The following is a 23,821-nucleotide window of genomic DNA, read 5'->3' on the forward strand; positions in this document are numbered from 1 at the left end:
TGGTTCTGCTTGTCACATTCATTTCATTCTGTACTGACTGCAGTATACTTTATTCAGGGGTTATTACTACTTTATTGGTGGATTCATAACTCTTTCTCACACTCTCTCACTTGTTTTAATTTTACAATTCAGGATGGTACTTACTTCTAGGCTTTATTGACATGTTTTACCTGTAGTTATTACAATCCTTTCCAACAGTCTCACTTCTGTCATGTTTCAGTATTTCAACAGGGATATATTTCACACATGTGATTTGCTCATCTTCTGCAGCTGTACTTTTCAGCCTGCTGCAGGTTGTGTACTATTATATTACAGGTGGGGCATCTTTATTTCAGACTTTATTTCAGACATTTTCATTTTTCTGTTTGGATTACAGACTGCAACACACTTTTGTAATCAAGCAATACTTGCAAACACTCTTACACTGTTACTTGCACAATTTATTACTTAGTGACTACACTGCACTCTTTTGCTAACTGTCATACTTTTATATTTCTTTACAGTTACTGGGAGAGGATTACTGACCTGCCTGGTGGCGCAACCACACCATCCTATCGCCATAGGCTCTGCGGTTCGCAGAACGGACACCTGCAGCTGTAATATAAATAAAGTAATATTGGAATACACATCTCCATAATATCAGCTAGTTTAATTTCTTACATACATAATTAAATGTAACTTACTCAGTAGTGGGGCTTTGGGCATTTGCTGGGCCTCCTGGATCCAAAGGCTCAGTTGGTCCTGCTTACGTCTCTTCAGGTCCGCATAGTTGTGACGGACCTGCTCACCAGTCCTTGGAATCCCTGTGGCACTGGTGAGATCATGAGCCAACCGGTCCCATGCCTCAGCCCTATATGCTCCCCACAGGACCTGGCCCTGCATGAGTTGGGCCTCATGATTGTGGACAAGGAGCCAGACCATATATCTGGACTCCTCAATGCCCCACCTCTGTGCTCAAAAGCAACTACCCTCACCTACTCCTGACATTCTGGCTGCAAGTTAGTTCTACAATCAGTTATGCTGTGTATTCCCGCCTATGGGGCTTATATATGCCGTTTTTCCTGCACTTTTCTGTGATTGGCCATTTTGGAATTGTATCAGCCTCACAAAATCTGCTTTGTCATGCTCCACTTTCTATTCATTCCTATATATTTGCTATTACTGCATTTCTAAGTACAGCTGTCATGGCTTAGTGGTTCAGTACCTTGACTATGGTGCATGGTATCCTGGGTTTGAACCTGGCCACTGCTTTTTATATTTTATGACTGTCTAGACAGGCTAGGGGGTGTGTCTGTGTAAAGGCAGTTTTGTTACAGCTTGCTCAACGTTGCCCGTCGGTTAGCTTGTTGGTGGGGTGCACAGCTCCACGCAAACAGGTTACGCTGGTTTACGCTTCATTTGGCTGTCAGCACATATATTATGCTCAGCTCAGCTAGGGGCACACATTTTCAGCGTGTTAACACACGGCTCCCCTACGGGCACTTATTTTGCACCTGTTGAACCATTGGTCACCTACGGGCACTCATTTTGCACCTGTTAAACCACTGCTCACCTATGGGCAGATGCACTCTACTTGTTAAATTATAGCTCAGCTATGGGCACATCTGGCATTTGTTATTATTTTGTTATCTCACATTTCTTCACAATAACTGGCCTATTTCATTACATTTTACATAAAATATAATTTTATATGTGTACATATGTGTCAGGGACTTGTTTCATGCTTATTTCACTAAAAATAAATATTGATGTTGGGGGGCTCGAACCATGACTGCCTGCTCTTCAGCCGACGTCTCTACCGCTACGCTATTGCTTTTTGGCTTACTTTGCACAGTTAGTTCTTATATGCTTTTCCACTTACTGCTAACTGTGGCTGAGCTACGGGCACGCCCGCGCAAAGAAGCGCACTCACGGGCAAACATCTTTACAGTTTAAAAAAATATAAAACATGTTCATTTATATGATTTTATGTTCATAGTCTGTGGGGGCATGTGTTGTGTTGTGTTTATTCACATTTCCATGTACTCTGTCATGGGGGTTTACTTTGGGCACTTTTACTTTTCTGGGGGCGTGTCCGCTTGCAGGGCTCGGCCTATGGACACGTCCCCTACTGTCTTCCACGGACCGTGTTAGCCTTAGGTGTGATTCAGCATGCCCTCATGCATATGCATGACATGCTGACATCACACCGTTTAACTGCAGCCTCGGTGTAAGCCTTATATCTCTTACACGGAGGCTTCGTGAATCCTGCCCTTAGTGTTTGGTGAATACCTACATCTTTAAGCTACCAGAAGACTGGTAGCCTGTCCAACAATTTGGTTCAAGGAGAACCCTTTAACTGCCAATTATTCCAGAATTCCCACTAATCCCACATTCAGTTTTTTGGCTCTGTAAAAATCAGTCCAGTGATCTGTAGTATATTTTTCTATACTGAGAAAATGCTAACCTTTCAGTTATCGACTCATTTTCTTTACAACCCCCATTTCTCTTAACTTCTTGTCCTTTAGAGTTGCCCTTACTAGTTTTGGAACTCATATCATACCCTACTCATTATTTCCCATTCATACTTCTTTGAGAACACACTTAACTTCTCTAGCTTTTGATTATTGAAATTTTAATGACAAAAGAAAAAAATATAAGAGTCTGAACAGAACCAATAACTATGTACAAAGGTCTATAACAAGTAAACTATATGTAAAGAATAATAAAATGTTTAAACAATCAATATTTTTCAAGAAGACTCAAATTTTAGCCCAAATGTATATGAATGTGTGGCATTAGAAGTTCTCAATATTATAGTTAATAATTCATTTTTACAAACAACTTTTGCTAAATGAATACATTCATCAGTTTTTTGCAATTACTTTCCTAGCTATGGCTAGAATAGCCCAAAGGTAAAGCACTTGCATCTTAAGAATAATTGCAAGAATTGAAACATTAATAAAATTACAGATTTGGAAATGTTACATCTATTTGTCCATAATGCTTGAGTAAAATTACATATATCTTTCCAAAAAGGAGAGATTATCTTACATTGCAATACCATATATAACCAATCAGCTTCTATTGTTAAATTACATCTCCAACATTTAATATTGATGGATTTGTACATGAACACAATTTTATGTGGTGTGATATAGGCTCTATGTAAATATTTCCACGTGAACATTTTCCATTATAATGAGGATGTCCCCTGAGATTCAATAAACTCCATGGAGGTTTCGCATGAAACCTACATGGAGTTTACATGTTTGTGCAGTCAGCAGCATTGCTAATTACATATTCATGCTGTGCACTCATTTAAACATAAACAAGCATGGTTTTGTGACTGACAACAGTGTTGCTGGCTAGGAAACCAAGTAAAGCAACATGGATAGCAATCCTGTTTACCTCAGAGCAAACTAGGTTAGCGGGATTACACAAAATACCACAATGACTACCAGGGTTTAACATATATTATACAATGACCCCCCCCCATTAATATTCCAAAATGTGCACATTGATTGGTCAGCATGCCCATTGTAAATCCCACAATATACCAATGGAAAAAGGTCTGGTCGCCCACACTTTTTTCCGTTGGTATAAAGTGTCCAAAACTTTTTTTTTTTAAATAAATAAAAAAAAAATGGAGCAACAGAGACTTTCTTTTCTCTGTTGTTTCCGTTTTAAAGCATTGATGTACTGGGTATGTCTGGGAATGCAAGTCCAATACGCATACGCAGTACATCAACACAAGGAAGCAGTATACCACAACCGGCGGAAGAACAGTAATGTGCCGTTATACAACGGCATTATTTAAGAAAGTAAGATTTTTTTTTCTTAAATAATGTCATTGTATAATAGCATTAACCGACTCTGTTGTTGTGCTATATTGAAGATTTATCCACGGTTGACTTTATTTAATCACTAGGGAATCGCCCTCATAATATAACCATGCCAACCATGGATAAATCTTCAGTATACCACACCACATTGTCGGTTATTGCTTAAGTAATGCATATGGTTCAAACACAATACAGGACAGTGTATGGAGAGCAGATATTGTGAAATTCCATTCTAGGCATTCTGTACAAAAGTTATGCAGATGATCTGTAAGGGTACATGGACTGGCATTTAAAATAAACTGTCAAAGGAAGTGTGTGTATTGAATAGGTGCATACAAGTGAACTGTAGAAATGAACACAGGGAAGGAGGACTAGTGAAACTTCCTAATGTACAGCAGATGAGGGCATGTCAATGGAGGACAGTTGTAGCAGGTACACTAATCACATATCAACATGGTACAGTACGGACTGCACACAGAAAATGTACATTATGGGACTGTCACACAAGGTGACATAACAATGGAGAAGATGTTTTTCTGAGATAAGCATCCTGACATGAACAATGCAGAGGGCATTTATCAGAGGTGTTATATACAATTAGGGTTGGGTGCATATTGTGAAGCTGTGCAAACTGATTTACCTGAATATGAGTGTAATGCCAGCAAAAGGTCTCCAACAAGTGGGACACAGTTACAGGCTCATGGACAACGGTAAAAGAAGCATACAAAATCATGGACATTATCAGAATAATACCACCAGTAATCCCATGTCTGTGATGCAACATATGTTATTCTGAGTGATCATAGATGGTTTAACAAACACACATGTACGACTATTATGCCATGTCAGCAATCTGTGAGGGCAATCACGTGCATCATCCTTTTACTGTAACATCTACTGGAGGTGTTAGGTGGGACACTGCTATACTTGTATGTGATATTAGGATCACTACAGACTACTTGACCGGTGTGCATGACAGCTATATATGGGACAATCCAGACTGTCATGAATGTAACCTATGCCATCAGTGTTGTCAAACAGCTATGTTTGTAGTGTGTGCATCACCAGAACAGGTATCACACATACATCTGGTGTAACACCTTGATGGGTGTTCCACACCATCAGACAGTAGTGTTTATGCAACAAAAAGAATACCTAGATATGTCCAATAAGATGTGTGACAGCTCACTGTAGCAAAGGTGGTACACTTCAGTTAAACATCAGTGTGGATTTGTGTCAGATGCCTTTTCCTGGTCAAGAGCTACAGGATGATAGTGTTATCATCATGCATGCTGTCGAATACCTCTTTGAGGACATCTAACAGATGTAACAGACATGGATGTAGCATTAACACCTCACACAGGTCTGCTGCACATAGGTGGGATATAACTAGTATCAATTTAGAAAAGGTCCGTGATGACATGTTGGTTTACCTCAGAGATGAGGAGAGTCAGGATGTGTCTATACATGCATGCATCAGGTGCTGTCCTTCCAAATGAGATGGATGCATGTTGATGTACACCCTTCTACAGGAACATAGTCTGTGTAGAGGGTGTGTTGAAGTGTGTATTGAACCATGTCAGGAAGGTGTATGTGCTGAGTCATGCTATAGGTGATCTGTGATGCTGTCACAGCCCATTGATTCTGTGTGATAGGCCTGGATGAAGCTAAGAGAGTGCATACTGACTATCTTGATTTGGCCTGGGTTTTTGAAAGAACCCCCCTCTCGGGTATCATTGAGAAACGCTCACATCTGGGTATTAAGCCTTACATCACTATGCATTTATTTATTTATTTATTTATTTATTTATTAATTTATTTATTTTACATTTGTTAACCAGGTTAGTCCAACTGAGCAGTTATAGCCCATTTTCAGTGACGACCCGAAGAGAAAAGCTCCAACAAATTAATAATTTCATAGTAGTAACAATAGGCTTAGACAGCAAATAAATACAAGAAAAATAATAACAAGAAACAGTGAACAAACACTAAATACAGCATACGTTTGATAGAGTGTAAACCTTATAGAAATGGAGGAATACATTTTTGAAGGTACATGTCTCAGAAAAGCCAATAAAAAGTAGAGCTATATGGACTACACAATTACCAGACAGTAATTTCAGTGGTTAGATAAATTTGACTAAACTATATGGTTAACCAACTGGCTCACCATCAGAACACATACTGTGAAAAGCGAATCAACCTCTACCAGTAAAACTGTCACCAATGGTGTACCCCAGGGATCTGTGCTTGGTCCTTTACTGCTTGTAATGTATTTCTCAACAGTCCAGGATAAAGTATACAGCTTTTGGCTTACTAAGTTTTCTGAGTCTTGCATATTGGGTGCAATCATACTACAGAAGGGGCTAACACAGACAGATGATTGATGCCAAAGTCATACGGTCTACAAAAAAATGAAAAAAATTGTGTTTATTTTGGCCTCCTGCAAAGTCAAATTCCCTGCTAATTACAGCATTGACAACACTCCCCCTATGCTGAAATTCAGTGGTGCAAGACCTGGGAAAACAGGTAGATAGCAATCTGAACTCTGATCACCAAATGTCCACAGTGGTTTGGAAAGGCTATGTTGTGCACCTCATAAGTCAGGCCATCATATTCAGATCAGAGAAGTATATAAGCATTGTACACTAACCTCATCAGAACACTAATAGAGTGCAATGCTCCCTTTTGCATGTACCTCACCAGAAACCTGCAGCAGCTGGAGAGATCACAGGGGGTTTTCACCAAGAAAATACAGAGCCTACAAACCATGCTATGATTTATGTGGATAGAATGAAATCCCTGTCACTGTAATCTGCATCATACAACATAAGGTGGCTTGTATCTGGCTTGTAGGCCAGTCTCTGACCCTGCCCTGGTGGGAATGCTGCACATCCACAAATCAGCTATAGTGGATGGCATCAGCAGAGTCTGGTGAGGAGAAAATGCTAATAGCAGTGTCCCACATGGTGTAAAATGCACTCTGTAATATCAAGCAAGGGCAGACACACACACACATACACACACACACACACACACACACACACACACACACACACACACACACACACACACACACACACACACACACACACATGCACACGCACGCATGCACACACACACACACACACACACACACACACACACACACACACACACACACACACACACACACACACACACACACACACACACACACACACACACACACACACACATACACACATAACTGTAGTGAGAGAACACAGTACTTCAAGCAAGCTCCAATGCACACGTCTGACTCTTACAGGGCTGCAGGACAACGTATGGTAGATGGCATCAGCATTGGATGTTGGAGATAAGCTGTTGGGAGGCCTTCATGAAATGGATGTGTAAGCATGTGCAACCATTCAAGTTCTGCATGTTACCAGATTGATGAGTGTGCAATAAGTAGTATGTGGTGGTTATGTTCTAATGTGCAGGTACAGAATAAGAGACAGCTTTACATACTATATGCAAACAGGTGTCCACATTACTGGAAGTATTTGAAAATCTGAATGTGTGTCATTCTAAAGGTGTTCATGGTATATCACACAACACTACTTATTAATTTGTGTAGTGTAGTTGATATATTTGTGAACAAGTACTGTGAGACCAGGTTGCAGTGCATAGGGGAGGTAACACATGGCTGCATTGAAAATATCTGACATATTCTTAGATAGGGCCTTCAGTTTGTTATATTACAATGTGTAATTTCATGCCATGATGACTAAATGGAGAGTAAACAGAACTAATACATGCTAATATTTAGTTAGCATAGCACAATTGTGAGCAGCAGGCTTATGCTATGGCTGGCAAAGTGTTTTGAGCATGTGGGATAGACAATTCTACTGCTTTTCCTGTTTGCACATAGTTAAGCAGTGCACAAACATGAGGCTCATTGCTAAAATTCTGAGAGTTAGTAGTGAGTGTATGAAACACGGTTGCTGCATAGCTAGTTCTGTGGCAGCAGGTGTAAATGCATTGACATATTTTTTTATGGGCCCACATGATACTGGGTTTGAATCCAGGTACATGTAATACGTTTAAATAAGTAGTGATATTGCAATGAAATTATTGTTATACTACATTCACCATTTGTTACTATTTCAATAAATAGCGATAATGTAATGAAATTATTCTTATACTACATTCACCTTGTTTTACTATGTTTCATTTTAGTGTGGCATGTTTAAGCAACATTATGCAGAGGTAAACCAAACCACAGATGAGCCATTTACTGCAGCTTGACATTGGTGGGCATTGCCCCACTCCACGCAAATATAGGAGCCAAAAAGTGAAGGGCTCCATTGCTTTTTTTTTGGTACTTATGTGTGTTGTGTATGATTTTATTTTTTGACCAGACTATAGATGTTAAAATGGGGATGATAGGAAAGTGGTGAAATGAGGAGCAAGTAGGGGGAAGAACAATGTGAAATAAATACACAAATGTGCAGGAGGGAGGTAGAAATGGACCATAGCTATCCATTTCTTTAACTGTATAAACTGATAATATGTGCAGAATATTAGCTGAATTTGGAATGCCACCTCCACAAAGTGGTGTGACAACAACACAATCTTGTTGTATAGCCAGTTGGACCAAATAAAGCATGCCAAGAAGACGTGTGCAAAATGGAGAGCTATGTATGAGCCAGTATTTTTTTTGTTGGACAGATGCCCATTTTTTTAATTCACCAACAGAGGAATGCTGGGTAAGGGACATTGATATTTCTGAGTCAGATAAGTTGGGTAGGTGAGGAAGCAAATGCAAATAAACAAGACAAACAAGACAAGAACAGAGATGGTGAGGGACACAAAAGGTTGCGAGACACCATGATTGGGGTGTGGGACTGGACAACACAAGCTTATGCCCACAAAACATGGAGACAATGAGAATCTAGTTCTCATCCATAGGACTGTCATCACTGTCCCCTTACTCTGCTGGGTGCTGGAGAGCTGTATGTCTTCTCCTCCTACGTATTATGAGGAAGATCAGCCTCTCCATCCAGCATAGGCATACACCAATGGTGCAGTGCACAACCCTATTAACCAACCCTGTCATCTCCTGGTGGGTGCTGAAACCTCCACCCCTGCCACTACTCCTTGAGGGTACCACAGCTCCAGCTGCCATGGTAGTGCTACAAGAGGTTGCAGGTTGTGTGGAGGCAGCAGAGGCAGTGCTGCTACATTGTGTCCTAAATATGCTTGGCATTGGTTCTGGAGCCAGTGGAACAGATGCAGGCTGACCCACTGGGGCTGGACTACGTCGATGTGCTGTAAAGCATTTAGTGATTTGTTACAGATGCATGATATGAAAAGATTTTGATGACACATAATAGAAAATCAAAAAATAGATAAGGGTTGGAATGAGAGAAAAAAAAGACAAAATTAGGACCGTCAAATGTGGGATACAATGCATTATCCTAATTACACAACTATTTTATCTGAACTGTTATATTTAAGTGTATGTCCTATCAACTATAAACTATAGTTACAGATTGCCTAAAGTAATCCTTGCAATGCACATGTATTGCACATATGCTTGGTCCAAGTATACTGATTAGCGTTAACAGCAGGGCATTTATGCCACTTGTATAGAGTTTAATTTATGTAATATTATGAAGCAAATGTAGTATTGTATAATTTCCGCTCATGGTATTTAAGCCCAAATTGTCTGACTACAGTCTTACACTTAACTCCTGAAGTTGGTTTGTGCTACAGACTTATGCAAGCATATTTGCTTCTACAGTTAGTGTATGTATGCTCACTTTGCTGTTACTCTATAGATTACCAACATTCTATCATTAACTTTTAAACATACAATAATACTTCTGTCATGCTGCTTATAAACCACTTGCTTCCCTCAGTCTCTCTAGACATTTAGCATGAGCCTGATGATTCAACTCTATGTCAGCATTAACTGTGAAAATCAAATAAAAGGACAGAAGAGCATTATGCATGAAAGTCTTGCTTATATTTAACTTTAAATGTATAAAAAAATTCTCTTTATTACCATACTTACAAAGCTGTGGGATTTCACCAGTTTGAAATTCAATCACTGGTTGAGGGTATCCATCTTACACCTTTGTAAGTCATTGAAGTGATGCCTACACTGTTCTTCAGTATGTGGGATGTCAGGCACACTGGATACAGCCTTAGCCAAACTATTCTAAGTCTCAGACTTGTACTGCAAGCCAGAATAGTCCCCCTGCAGAAGCCTTTGGCTGTGGCACTTTACTAGGAGTCCAGTAAATATCCTGGGCTTCTGTATACCCCACTTCTGTGCCTTAAACTGGACATCTTCCCCTCTAATGCCAGACATGTCTAATACCAAATACAGAGCAATAGCAACTAATGATTTCCTGCTAATTCCTTTTATCACATTTACTGGTAGTGCTCAAACCTGAGAAATGATGCTAACCGCATTTGTACAATGTTAAGCACAGACCAACAGTGTCAAGCAAGGACAAAAGCAGTTTTTGAAAGTGGAAGGTTAATCTGACACTTGGCATTAATTTGGGTGATGTTTGCTGCTGCTGTAGGTTGGAAAAAAATAAAAACTGGAAGGTAAATGTTAGGTGAGTTAACTTTGTAGACTTGCACTTAGAACATAAAATTCATGACCTGGCACATTTTTGTTTTGGCTTAATCCACTGATAAAATTGAATTTTAAAGTGTGGGATTCAATCCTATGCATAGATACAAAGCATTTTCTTCCACAGCGATGATGTTTCATCTTTGCCACAAAACAAGTGCTGCTCAGACATAGTCATTAATCATTCATAAATAGATCTGACAGTTGTTAACCCAGTATATGTGTGATGTGACAAGGTTCTTGTATATAGATTAATTTGTGTATGTGTCTTATTTAAGTGTGAAGGCCACCCAAGTCCAGATAGCAAAATTACACTTTCAGAAACATTGTAGACAGTATACACTGAGTCATACATCTGAAAACACAATAAGAGTGTGTGATGCTGCCAGCCCAGCTAGCTGGAATTTTGTAAATAATTGTATGTCATTTGTGAATATTGCTATGATTTATACAGAACTGTATGTTATGTACTGTACTTCAAGAATGTAACCACAATGTACCCTACTGGAAAAGAACAGAATTGTATATAAACTATATACCTGTGCAAATGTATGTTTTAATGGTAGAAGCTGGAACATACAGAGTTAACTTGCAAGGCTTCAAGAAAATAGGTTGTAATCAGAATGTTTTGTGATTGTGTTATCTCTCAGTTTCAATGCAGTAAGCAGACACAACGTCTAGAGTTAGAAGTGTTTCTATTGTCTTGAAAGTAAATTTAATTACTACGTTTAAAATGTAAAGTGTTTTATTGCTTCCTAGCAGCTGCACATTTAGGTTCATAGGTTCACAGGTAGGTATTAGGCTATCTGCCCGAGGGCATGTATAGGCCTAGCCAGAGTGTGTCGGCTTTCACCACCCCATTGATTAATTAACTGAGCCTCTGTCAAGCAGAGCCAATGAAGTGATCCCAGGGGTGTATTTTCTGTTACCCATCCACTCGTCAAGGCTTCTCTTGAAGAGTGTTAGTGAAGGGCTCTGCCTAATGTAGTTAGGAATTTTATTCCAAAGCATGGGGAATCTCTGTGACAGGAATCTATCCCTCCAGCATGTTCTATTTATTGTTGTGGTGAGGTTTAGCTCACTAGAGTGCATGGCTCGCAGTGACTTGGATTTCTTTAGGTGGAGCATGTCCATCAATTCTGAGTTGGACATGGCTTTGTAAGTTAGGAAGAGATCACATCTGAGTAAGGGATATGTCACTGAGTACAGCCAGAGTTTTTTCAGTCGGGCTGCATAGGACATATGTTTGAGGCCAGTTATCCTCTTGGTGAGGTGCTTTTGTTGTCTTTCCAGCTGTTGGAAGTGTCTTTTGAGCTACATCCCAAATGGGGCATTGTACTCTATGATGGGTCTGATGAGTGACGAGTAGAGGGGCACTATAACCTCTTTATTTCTAGATGTGAACCTCTTAGTAATTAGATGGGCCACATAGAAGGATTTCCTAACTACTGTGGCAATATAATTGTCAAAGGAGAGATTACTATCTACCTGGGTCCCCAGATCTCGTATTACCTCTTCTGTATTAAGGGGGCTGCCGCCTATGTGGTAATTCGTGGGTGTTTTGTTTTTCCCAAATGGGATGACTATGCATTTTTTGGTATTTAGCTTGAGGCCATGACTTTGACACCAGGTGTCTGTCTCAGTAAGGCCTTTTTGAAGGAAGTCCGTGTCAGGTGGAGAGTCAATTATGGCTCCCAGTTTGCAGTCATTGGCGAACTTGGTTAGCCATAGTCCTCCTGTGTTTGCCTGTACTTCTGAGAAATATATGCCGAACAGTAGTGGTCCCAGAACCGAGCCTTGCAGGACACCAGTTGTGACTGGTTTAGAGTCAGACCTGGAGCCCACTATTCTTACCGTGTGAGTTCTGTGTCTAAGCCAGTTGGCAACCCATTTTATGATGTAGGGGTTTATGTTCAGGCTGGTGAGTTTTTCTATAATACTCAAGTGAGGAATGGTGTTGAATGCCTTGGTTAGATCAAGGTAGGCTGTGTGAACCACCTTTCCCTTTTCTATGGCCTTGGTGACTGTCTCGAAGAAGTCAACCAGGTTTAGTAGGCATGATCTGCCCTTAACAAAGCCAAACTGGATTGGATAAAGTATTTGTAGGTTCCCAATGTCTTTGTTAATGAGTTCCATGATGATGCGCTCCATAGCCTTGCAGACCAGGCTAGTCAGACTTATGGGGCGATAGTTACCAGGGTCAGTTGTGGCCCCTCCTGTGTGGAGCAGAATAACCGCTGCTGTGCACCATTCTATGGGCACATAGCCTATGGAGAGGCTGAGGTTGAACAGCGTGTTTAGGTGGGGGGTTAGTTCATTCTGTAGTTCATGCAAGACACAGTCTGGGACACCATGTGGCCCCATTGATGCTGTGTTTATGGCTTTTGAAAGGGCTGTTTTTACCTGTGCTTCTATGATTTCCAGGACACTACACTTTTCCGGTATTATTGTGGGCCCTTTTGAAGGTGAGAGGGAGGTGACATTTGCACTGACTCTATCTGCTAGGACGTTGGCAATATCAGTAGGTTCAGTATATTTTGTGCTATTTTGCACTAGCTCCGAGCATATCTTCGGGTTGTCACTTAGATTCTTGACATAGCTAAAGAAGGCTTTGTGGTTATCTTTCGAATCCTTGGCTATTTTTCTATCGAAGTTAGCCTTGGATGATTTTATGAGGGACCTTAGTTTCTTACTGATACTGATCAGGGATGTCTTCCCTTCTTGGGATTTGCTTTTTTTCTGAACTAGTTTCCTCCTTTTGTTGTATAACCTGTTTATGGCAGGGGTCTACCAGACTGGTTTCCTTTTCTTAGGGGAGTGAGTCTTGGTTTTGCTAGGGATGGCACGATCCATGCATCCTTGTAGGTGCTCATAGAGTGCAATTGTAAAGGATTCTGCATCTTGGGCAGTGTTATCCTTTAGCATGGGGGCTGTGAGAGTTATGTAGTTCTCACACAGAGATGATACAATTCTGTTGGTATCTGTTAGCCTGGGAACTGAAGGCAGGTGACAAAGAGTGATATCAGACTTCCTGTGGAAGGGGAACTAGGAAGGGTTACTAAAAGAGAGTTGAGACAGGCTCGGCTTTCCGACCCTACATTACATGGCCTGAGTGAGGTAGCTAGTGAGGCACCTGATTTTCAAGGGAAGTGGGAATCTGTATACTGGGACAAAGAGTTACTGCACAGAGAGTTGAGAGAATACAGCAGTTGGTAGTGCCCAGAGCCTATCATCTTTTCCTCTGTTGAAACATGGTTATCCGATGCCCGATTAATACTCAACCCAAACAAAACTAAACTACTCCTCTTCCAACGCACCAAACATACTCAAAACAACTCTCACTTTAACATCACGGCAAAAGACAACACCACTATATACCCAACTGAACACACCAAATTGCTAGGAGTGGAAATAGACAATAAACTAAAATTTGACATTCACATATCCATGACTAGAAAAAAAGTCCACAAAAAACTAGGAGCGTTATACAGAAATAAGCAATTTCTCACCAATGCAGCAAAGATTTCAATAGCAAGTTCCCACCTTATCTCCACCCTACTTTATGCCTCTCCAATATATACCAACCTAAGGCAATGTGATCTAAACAAGCTAGAGACCTGCTACAACAAAATCACCAAATTCGCCACAGGGGCATCCTACCGTAGTCACCACTGTCTCTCACTTGCTGAACTGGGATGGCTTGAACTCCCTCACCTCCTTCAGTGGTATCAACTCTCACTCGCCCACAAACTAGTAAACCATCCACTAAATGTCCCATCCCTCCAGAATCTACTCCAACCCTATTGCACCACCAGACCACTAAGATCCAGCAGCAAAAATCACTTGCAGATCACTAAAGCCAATAACTCTGCTGGTGAAGCACTGTTCTCTTGCGCCATAGCCAAATTATGGAACTCACTCCCACCCACAATTACCTCCATACCATCATGCACCCGCTTCAAAACTTTACTAAAAGCGCAACTAAAAACATGCTGGCTATGCCCTTGCAACTCCCACTCTAATATCATCTACCCCATCCAACCACTACCTTTCTTTCCACTCCACTAACTACCTTGATTATAGCAAGCTCAGATGCTCATAAGCCAGTACTTATTATACAGCACAAACTTCTTCTTCTTGTAACATTTGTTAATGTCTGGGATGCACTTCACAGATAAAGATTCTAGTTGTCTACTGATGTACTATGTTCTTCATCTGTAAATATGTTGTAAGTAATTGCTATGTAAATTGTTAATCACTATGTAATCCAATGTAAATACTGTCTGTTTATTTTAACTGTGGAGCTTTTCTCCCCGGGCCTCCGCTGAAAATGGACCTACGTCCAGTTGGACACTCCCGGTCAACAAATTTAAATAAATAAATAAATAAATAAATAAATAAACTTCTAGCCATAGCTCATTATATTCCCTTTGCAGGTCATATGAGCATATAACGTACAAAGAGACATATTATGCAGAACTTCTATTGGCCTATGATTTCCAGAGATGTAACAGGGTACTGCAGAACCTGTGAGCAGTGCCAAAAGATAGGCAAAGCAGGAGACAAAGTGAAAGCTCCTTTGATGTTTTTGCCTGTGATTGAGGAGCCATTTCAGAAGGTAGCTATGGATATTGTAGGGCCTCTGAGTACCTCAAGTTCCACAGGGAAAAAGTATATCCTAGTGGTAGTACATTATGCTACCAGATACCCTGAGGCAGTCACTCTTCCCTCCATTGAGGCAGAAAAGGTGGCAAATGCTTTGTAAGAAATTATCAGCAGGGTAGGTTTGTCAAAAGAAATACTGACTGAGTGAGGTGACTATTTCATATCAGACCTGATGGTTTGCCTGTGGAAGCACTGTGGGGTGAAGCACCTAAAAACCACCCCTACTATCCCCAGACAAATGGCCTTGTTGAGAAGTGAAACTCTACACTCAAGTCCATGATATGGGCATTTTCAGACCAGTTTAAGAGGGAATGGGACAAATATTTGCCCCATCTGCTTTTGCTTACAGACAGGTGCCCCAGGAATCCACATGTTTTTCACATTTTGAGTTGTTGTATGGGCATAGGGTGAGGGGACCTCTAGAATTTATTTGAGATGAGTGGGAGGGTGAGTGTTAATCCCACAAGGAGTCTATTGTGGCATATGTCCTACATCTCAGGACAAGGCTCAGGGAACTCATGGGCATGGCCATGGAGAAACTGGCAGAAGCCCAAAAGCAGAAAAAGTCTGGTATGACAGGAATGCTCAAGCTAGAGAGTATGCTGCAGGGCAGCAGGTAATGCTTTTTGTTCCTGTCAGACACAACAAGCTGCAGGCAGCCTGGGAGGGACTCTACAAGGTGGTAAGGAAGGTCAGTGATGTTAAGTACATGATAGAACTGCTAGGCAGGAGGCAGGATCACAAATTGTACCATGTTAACATGGTGAAACCTTACCATGATAGGGAGGCCCTTGTGATGAGTATTTGTAGTGGATTGCAAGAGGAGTTTGAGAGGGATCTGGTGACTCATCTCCTCAGTGAGGCTCAGACTGACACCTCAGTGGAAGGGGTAGCAATGTCCCAGCATCTATCCCCTACCCAGGTTCGAGAAATTCCGAGCAGTATTACAGGAGTTTAGGGACATGTTCATTGGGAAACCAGGGTGCACCCACCTGGTATAGCAGCATGTGGGATACAGGATCCCAAAGACCTGTTAATCAGGCCCCTTATAGGGTGCATGAGACAGTCAAAAAGACTCTGAGTGAGAAGATACAGGAAATATTGAAACTAAGGATAATTCATGAGTCCAGCAGTCCCTGGGCCTCCCCAGTGGTGCTGGTACCAAAGGAGGATGGCAACACCAGGTTTTGTGTGAACCACAGTAAATTAAATAGTCACACAGAGTCAGATGCTTACCCCATGCCTAGGGCAGATGAAACCCCAGAGCAGCTGGGTGGGGCTAAGGATCTTACCACTACTGACCTTACCAAGGGTTGCTGGCAGGTGCCCTTGTCTCACAGTGCTAGAGATATCCAAGTATAATACCATCAGACACACCACGAGAAGTTTGAAAGTCTTCTTTTATTCAGAACTGCATAAAAAATAAAAAGATAAGCGCTTTCGCGTGCTGAATCGCACGCTTCCTCAGATCTCATTAAACAACTAGTGTAACTTCATTCAAATAGTAGGCAGCATCCAATAAAAACACTTTTCCAATTAAAAACAAAGTTCAATTAAAACATATTCAAATCTTCAATTGCTAATAGATATATTCCCTCATTGACTAGTATGCAAATATAACCATGGCTAAAACCCGTTTGTAATTCTAGTAAGCAACAACTGGATGTGCAGCCAAATTCAAAGCTGTATTAAGTAACCATCCATATTTTTAACATTTCTTGATTGTCTACGCGATGTTCGTTCTGATGCAACAATAATAATAATTCATTACAAACACCAAAAACTGATCGAGAAAAAGCAGTATAAACTAAATTGCTCATTAGAAACCTTTCTGCGTTGTCATGGTGACCTGTCAAAATTGGTGCTTCGTGAAAAGCTGTTTGTTAATATTTGACCGTCTACCTTGAATGGAATCGTCACTGTGGAAGCTCCATAGAACTACCACTTTTGTTAATTTGTTTAATATTCTTTATGTTTATCTAAACAATTATTACTTAGACATCATAAAAAATGTATTATTTAGACATTATAAAAAATGAAAGTAACAATAAAATTATTTGTGAATTTAAAACACCACTAATACCAAATCAAGTGCAAATAGCGCTAGAATATCTCTCGTATATAAAAGGCTACTGTGCGGTTCGAGGGATAGAGTGCTCCTGAATCATGGCAACGCACTTTCATGTTAGTAGCCAACTAATAAATGCTCGAAACTCTCATTTAGGCTATATTGACCTATAAACCGGCAAAATGTAATCCTAGTTCCATAAGAAAATTGGGTGCAGTGCCTATGGAGAGAACTGATGTGAAAAATATAGTAAGCTCTAAAAAAATCCATTATGTACGCTAATAAATAAAGTGAAATAAAATAAAATAAAATGGCTCAAAACAGTCTCTCTAATGAAACATGAATGTAAGCAATGTCAAACATATAGTAAGGTGTAAAAAAATGTAAAAAAATTAAAAAAATCTTGACATCTTGTACGTTGACATGAAGTATTTTTATAGTTAGAACGCTCAATGTTGTGGAAATACAAACAAGTAGTTAACTTTTGAAAAGTATCAGATTTTGTTGCCATTCAATGCTTACTATCAAGTTTAAACATCAACTCACTTGGCCTCAAAGTAACCACATATACTTCCCATTAACTACTGGCTCGGCCAACGTTAATAACTGTGTCTGTGTAACTGAAAATCACAATGCTCATAAAGTTCCTAATGACTGCTTACTGAGCCTGTATTGATAAATATATCTAAGAAAACTATGTAAATGAAGACAGTAGACCTGAACATAAACAGTCAGTTATTAAAAATCTACCATACCCAGCAATCTATTAAGCATAAAGAGAAAATCAAGGGAAATCACCTCCATGAACAATTTGAATTGATGTAATGATGAGGTGATTGTGAAACAACGTCTGAATACTTGTTGAATATATCTCAGGGTAAAATATGGAATAAATGTTACCCATCTAGATAGAGGCTGAACTTTAGACTCACAATGAAATTTATAATAATGTATTCCTCTCTTTCAATATAGGTTTCAATGAGATATAATTGTTGATACCAGGATCTCTATGCGCTCCTGTCTTAAAGATCCATCTCAATTCTAGTTTAGCTAAATTTTGGGAATTGTCTCCCATTCTGTTACTTTTCTCTAATGTCTGCAAAACCCTGAATCTAAACTCATGCATGGGATACTGATTAATATGTCTGGCAAGAGCATTTGTTTCTTTCATCTTGCGTATATCGTAAATATGATTATATATACGATCTTTTAATCTTCTGGTGGTCAGACCGATGTAGAATGCCGGACAAAATGTGCAATTGGCCATGTATATCAGATTGGTACTACTGCAATCATAATGCCCTCTTGGTTTGAATTCAAAAACACCTTGGGAATGAGTGTAATTCTGTATATCAGTAATGTATTTGCACATGTTACAGGATTTACAAGGAAAGGTACCTGGAACTAGATGATGGGAATGAATCTCTGCGTTGGTGAAATTCCTGGAAAATATTTCTTTGAGATTGCTGCATGTTCGAAATACGAACAATGGTTTGGTGCCAACTAGAGTTCTTATTTCTTCTGTGGCAGTTAAAATATTCCAGTGTTTAAGAATAATTTTCCTAATCTGTTCATTGTCATTGGAATATTTCATGACATAAGCTATTCTATTTCTGTCATATCCCCTTGTCTGTGATATATTCCAGAGTTGAGATTATTGGAACCAAAATTCCATTCATCCTCTGTTCCTTCTCATTGAATGAAGTTCTTTCTAAAACTGAATTCATATGCTTCTAATGTACTATTAGATGTTCTGTTGGAAGGAATAATCTCTTCTCTTGCTTCCCTCACTGACTTCTTGTTGTAACCTCTAGCCAAAAAAATATTTTCCATATTGTCAGCTTCTTCTTCTAGTACCAGCGGATCCTGAATGATCCTGGCTAGTCTGGTAAACTGTCCTTTCACTATTCCTGTAAATACATGCCTAGGATGCATGCTACTGTATTCTAATATATTATTTCTCCAACAGTTCTTCCTGTGGAGTTTGGAAGTAATGATACCTTCTGAATTGATGTAAAAATTCACATCCAAAAAGTTAATACTAAACTTAGAATACTCAAAGGTAAATCTAAGGAATTCTGTTGTGGATTCTAAATAGTTGACAAAGTCTTTCAACTCTTCTATGGTTCCTTTCCAGAACAGTATGACATCGTCCACAAACCTTCTGTAAAGACTTATCTTGCTCATCCATGCATTGTTAAATAAAATGTTTTTTTCCCAAGAATGTAATACCAAGTTGGCATAAGAGTTTGCACATGGGGTGCCCATGGCTACACCCCATGTCTGTAAATAGTACCTCTGATTAAAAATGAAGACGTTGTTGTTCAACACAGTGTCAAGCAACTGACCAATCAGAATCTGTCTGTCAGAAGAGAACCCACTCTCAGTCACCATGACTTCTCGAATCGCTTGCATACCATATTCATTAGGTATGCAAGTGAATAAATTGCAGACATCTAGGGTGACTAAAACCACTGAATCAAGCTTTGAACTGTCTCGTTTGAACTGCTCAATGTCACTCAATAAGTGTTGAGTATCTTTTAAAATAGTGTCTACTTTATCTACAATGGGTCTCAACATTTTCTCTATGAAAATCGAGATATTGTAAGTCGCCCATTGTCTCCCTGCCACTATTGGTCGCATTGGTATGGGTCTAATGCCCTTGTGTATTTTGGGTAAGCCTTTCAATGCTGGTATAAGACGTTCTTCTATATGTAAAAAATCATACATTTCAGAGCTGACCTGGTGACACATGAGTAGATCATACAAGTTAGCATTGATATTATTGATGATATTCACCACCTGTCCCAATTCAAGTTCTTTGTAAGTACTGTCCGAGAAAGAATTCTCAATATTATTGTTGTACTCAGTTGTATCTAATAGTACAACTCCCCCTCCCTTATCTGCTGCAGTTATAATAATGTTCGGATGATTGCTGAGCATTTGAAGTGAATTAAATTCTAATTTGTTTAAATTACAGAATTTATTAATAACCTGTTTAGAAGAATAAAATGTATACATGTCTGCTTCACATGATTTCACAAAGCAATCAACCATGTGTGGGAACGGAGGGCTAAAAGTGCTCTTACGCTTAAACCTAAAAGTCAACTTGTTCTCAGAACCAACAGCTGTTGATTTAGAATTAGCAAAAAACATTTTTAAAGCTATCTTCCTGGCAAACAGTCTTAAAATCAGAAAAAAGTCTCAGTCTGTACACTCGGTTGGGAAGGGATGAAACTTAGCCCTCGGTTCAAAAGAGAACAGTCAGATTGTGATAAAGCAAGACTAGAGAAATTGAAAACCAAATCAGTCAGTATAGTTGTTTTTTCTGCGGCCCGTACCTGTCCTGTGAGTTTTTCCATTTCCTGGGGCCTCTGCTCGTAGATCTCCCTCTGGGATGGCGTTCTGTTCTGATAGGAAAAGGAGCTTCTGGTAGTTTATTGAAAAGAACATTGGTGCGTCTGACCGCTCCTGTTCTCTCTGGTTCTTCTGCTGGAAGGAGCGCTAATTGATTGGGAGGCGGTGTGTTAATGTCCAGAACTTCTCCAGTTGGGTGTCTTCTTCCTGTACTGGCTTCAACTGAACAGGGCGTGGTCTTTGGTAAAGACGCCAAATTCAAAGCTGCTTGACTTCCGGTTTCAGGTTCAACCTGGCGTGGATGAGTATTGTGTCTAGGTCTTGTATTGTTGGAATCCTGAAATCTGGGCCAAACGAAGATGTTGCCCGTTCTGAAATCTTCCACGTCTCTGCTAAGCTTACGTTGTTTGACAGTTCTAAGTTTGTCACTATAGTTGTTTATTTGCAAAAATACTTGATTAAGTTTCCTAGTACAAAAATCTGATTTGAAATGTTCTATTATGTTTCCGTATAGTTCATCAGTTCTCAATTTTAAATCTTGTTCAATGGGATCAAAGTACTCAAGCAGTAAGTTTATGTATTTAAAACTTACTTCCAAATTCAGGTCCTGCCATTTTTTCAGCAGATCTGGATAAAGTTGGCCATACGTCGGCATGCATAGCACACGCATTCCCCTCGGTATGACATTAAAATGTAAGCACGCTTGCAGATGTTTCTTCTGCCATGACAGTCTCTGTATTTTAAATAAGTTGTTCTCTAGCTCTTTCCCTAATTCATGGAATTCCGTTATATTAACATCGTGCATATTAGAGGTGGATGGGGTGCTCACCATGTCTTGAAAATCCATCGCTAACAGTGGGTTGTTGGTCGCTGGCAAAAAGGCTTCTATATTCGGCATCTCAGATAATCTGGTTGGATTATAGCCAAGTTCTATATCTCCCTTCTCCATAGCGTGAAAGCGGTGATACAAAAAGTAAAACAAAATAAATGATAATATCACCGTTCTCCAAAGTGTCCTCAGGCAAAGCAAGGCAATATACTGTATCCAAGTATAATACCATCAGACACACCACGAGAAGTTTGAAAGTCTTCTTTTATTCAGAACTGCATAAAAAATAAAAAGATAAGCGCTTTCGCATGCTGAACCGCACGCTTCCTCAGATCTCATTAAACAACTAGTGTAACTTCATTCAAATAGTAGGCAGCATCCAATAAAAACACTTTTCCAATTAAAAACAAAGTTCAATTAAAACATATTCAAATCTTCAATTGCTAATAGATATATTCCCTCATTGACTAGTATGCAAATATAACCATGGCTAAAACCCGTTTGTAATTCTAGTAAGCAACAACTGGATATGCAGCCAAATTCAAAGCTGTATTAAGTAACCATCCATATTTTTAACATTTCTTGATTGTCTACGCAATGTTCGTTCTGATGCAACAATAATAATAATTCATTACAAACACCAAAATTGATCGAGAAAAAGCAGTATAAACTAAATTGCTCATTAGAAACTTTTCTGCATTGTCATGGTGACCTGTCAAAATTGGTGCTTCGTGAAAAGCTGTTTGTTAATATTTGACCGTCTACCTTGAATGGAATCGTCACTGTGGAAGCTCCATAGAACTACCACTTTTGTTAATTTGTTTAATATTCTTTATGTTTATCTAAACAATTATTACTTAGACATCATAAAAATTTATTATTTAGACATTATAAAAAATGAAAGTAACAATAAAATTATTTGTGAATTTAAAACACCACTAATACCAAATCAAGTGCAAATAGCACTAGAATATCTCTCGTATATAAAAAGCCACTGTGCGGTTCGAGGGATAGAGTGCTCCTGAATCATGGCAACGCACTTTCATGTTAGTAGCCAACTAATAAATGCTCGAAACTCTCATTTAGGCTATATTGACCTGTAAACCGGCAAAATGTAATCCTAGTTCCATAAAAAAATTGGGTGCAGTGCCTATGGAGAGAACTGATGTGAAAAATATAGTAAGCTCTAAAAAAATCCATTATGTACGCTAATAAATAAAGTGAAATAAAATAAAATAAAATGGCTCAAAACAGTCTCTCTAATGAAACATGAATGTAAGCAATGTCAAACATATAGTAAGGTGTAAAAAAATGTAAAAAAATTAAAAAAATCTTGACATCTTGTACGTTGACATGAAGTATTTTTATAGTTAGAACGCTCAATGTTGTGGAAATACAAACAAGTAGTTAACTTTTGAAAAGTATCAGATTTTGTTGCCATTCAATTCTTACTATCAAGTTTAAACATCAACTCACTTGGCCTCAAAGTAACCACATATACTTCCCATTAACTACTGGCTCGGCCAACGTTAATAACTGTGTCTGTGTAACTGAAAATCACAATGCTCATAAAGTTCCTAATGACTGCTTACTGAGCCTGTATTGATAAATATATCTAAGAAAACTATGTAAATGAAGACAGTATACCTGAACATAAACAGTCAGTTATTAAAAATCTACCATACCTAGCAATCTATTAAGCATAAAGAGAAAATCAAGGGAAATCACCTCCATGAACAATTTGAATTGATGTAATGATGAGGTGATTGTGAAACAACGTCTGAATACTTGTTGAATATATCTCAGGGTAAAATATGGAATAAATGTTACCCATCTAGATAGAGGCTGAACTTTAGACTCACAATGAAATTTATAATAATGAGTGCTAGAGATATGTCAGCCTTTATGACACCTTTTGGCTTGTCTGAGTTCACGAAGATACCCTTTGGGATGAAAAATGCCCCATTGACTTTCCAGAGGCAGGTAGATCTTATCCCAGCAGGAGCAGGAGATTTTGCCCTTGCTTACCTAGATGATATTGCCATCTACAGCTATTCCTGGCAAGCGCACCTTCAGCAAGTCTTGGATGTGCTGGGCAGACTACAGAGGGCATGGTAGACAATTAAGTCCAGCAAATGTCAGGTGGGTATGGCAGATGTCTCCTACCTGGGACATAGAGTGGGGAGTGGTAATATCAGGCCAGAACCTGCCAAAGGGGATGCCATTCAGGCATGGCCTGCCCCTGTTACCAAAAAGCATGTGAGGGCATTCTTAGGGACAGCAAGGTACTACATAAAGTGTGTTCCCAGTTATAGTACCATAGCTGCTCCCCTCACAGACCTGACAAGGAAAAACAGGCCAGATAAGGTAGCTTGGACCCCAGTATGTGAGCAGACATTCCAATAGCTTAACAGAGCTTTGGTTGGACCTCCTGTGTTAACTAGTCCAGATTACAGCAACTAATT

The sequence above is a fragment of the Protopterus annectens genome, chromosome 5.part0 (genome assembly GCF_019279795.1).
Source record: "Protopterus annectens isolate FY-2018-M chromosome 5.part0, PAN1.0, whole genome shotgun sequence".
NCBI classification, from domain to species: Eukaryota; Metazoa; Chordata; order Ceratodontiformes; family Protopteridae; genus Protopterus; species Protopterus annectens.